Source organism: Thamnophis sirtalis, unplaced genomic scaffold, assembly GCF_051295495.1.
Source record: "Thamnophis sirtalis isolate CommonGarterSnake01/CBP01778 unplaced genomic scaffold, rThaSir2_p1.2 scaffold_4, whole genome shotgun sequence".
Classification (NCBI taxonomy): Eukaryota; Metazoa; Chordata; class Lepidosauria; order Squamata; family Natricidae; genus Thamnophis; species Thamnophis sirtalis.
In genome coordinates this window covers 67,742,308-67,744,047 of record NW_028261384.1, presented here as the reverse complement: position 1 = coordinate 67,744,047, position 1,740 = coordinate 67,742,308, and positions in this window count along the sequence as shown.

Here is a 1,740-nt window from a genome sequence, read left to right as displayed (position 1 = left end):
CAACCGTGATATCTGGCGTGTTGTGTTCCAAATGACAATCCATCTGTATTCAAAAGTCCCACAATATCTTCACCTTCTAATTTTCAATAATTTTTACCACTTTGTGCTCCCATGACTTTTCAGATACAGGTAAGTTGTATTTTTTACATAATGACCAGTGGATTAATTTAGCAACTCGATTGTCTCTAGCTTTGTTGTTGTTGTTGTTGTTGTTGTTGTTGTTGTTATTTAATATTTGGTGAGATTCACAGCCTTTGGAGCTGGTTGGTAGCTCAACAGCTTGAGTCCTAACCAAGGGCCTAGGAACTGTTAAGGTAACGTCGGAGGATATAAGCTGTTCCAAGTTGGGTGTTTTTTTCTAGAATCAGAATGTTCAAGTCTGATAAATTTAAAATTTCCAAATAGTGAGGTAGTCCTTTAGGTATTGCTCCAATGGCTCCAATTACAATCAGGATAACACACGATTTCTTTTTCCACAGTCGCTAAACTTCTATTTGCAAGTCCTGGTACTTTGTGTTTTTTTCTTGCTGCTTATCTTCAATTTGTGCATTACTAGGTATTACAATGTCAATGAACCAAACTTTTTTCTTTTCAAATACTGTTATGTCAGGTGTGTTGTAGGCCAAGTGCCTGTCAGTCTGAATTCTGAAATCCCACAAGATCTTGACTTTTTCATTCTCTAGAACCTTCTCAACCTGATGTTCCCAATGGCTTTTTCTGTACTCAAATCCAAACCTCTGGCACAATTTCCAGTGAATGGTTTTGGCAACTCAATCATGGCATTGTAGGTAGTCAGTTTGTGAAATTTTGCTGCACCCACTGATCAAATGGTCAACTGTCTCATCTTTCAGCATTTGTTGTTGGTGGCAACATGTTGAATTTTTGCCTTTATGCAATTTGTGGCTAAGGCTTGTTCTTGAGCTGCCAAAATAAAGCCTTCTGGTTTTTTTTCAGTACTCCTGATCTTAACCAGTTACAAGTTAGCTTTTGGTTAGCTTTGCCTTCAATATTTTTCAAGTATTGGCCATGCATAGCTTTGCTTTTCCAATTTTCAGCTTGCTTCTCCATTACTTCTTTCTTGTATTCAGCTTTCGACTTAGTTGTCTTCAAAAGGCCTCCTTTATTTACTTCCTTAATCATTGGTTCTTCACTTTTCTGGATGTAGTCATTCAAGCTGTGTCTTTCTTCTTCCACAGTCAGCTTTACTTGTAGGAGTCCTTGACCACTTTCTGCTCTTGGTAGATATAATCGGTCAACATCACTTTTAGGGTGCAAAGCATGATTCATTGTCATAAGCTTCCTTGTTTTTCTGTCCAAATTGTCCAACTCCATCTGGGTCCAGTCAATTATTCCTGCAGAGTATCGAACCACAGGTATAGACCATGTATTTATGGCTTTTATGATGTTTCCTTAACTCAATTTGGACTTTAATATCTTGCGAATTCGTCGAATGTACTTGGCTGAAGTTAATTTCTTGACTTTATTATGCATTAAGTCAGAGGCCTCTAAAATCCCCAAGTACTTGTAGCCTTCTTCTGGTTTTACTGCCTTTATCATTTCTTCATTCTCAAGTTCTATTCCATCATCTTCTATGACCTTGCCTGCTTTGGTTGCCATTGTTGCACATTTGTCAATTCCAAACTGCACACCAATGTCTTGGCTAAATTTTTTTGTGCTTTCAATTAATAAATTCAGTTCAGCTTTTGTTTTACCAAACAGCTTCAAATCATCCATGTACAC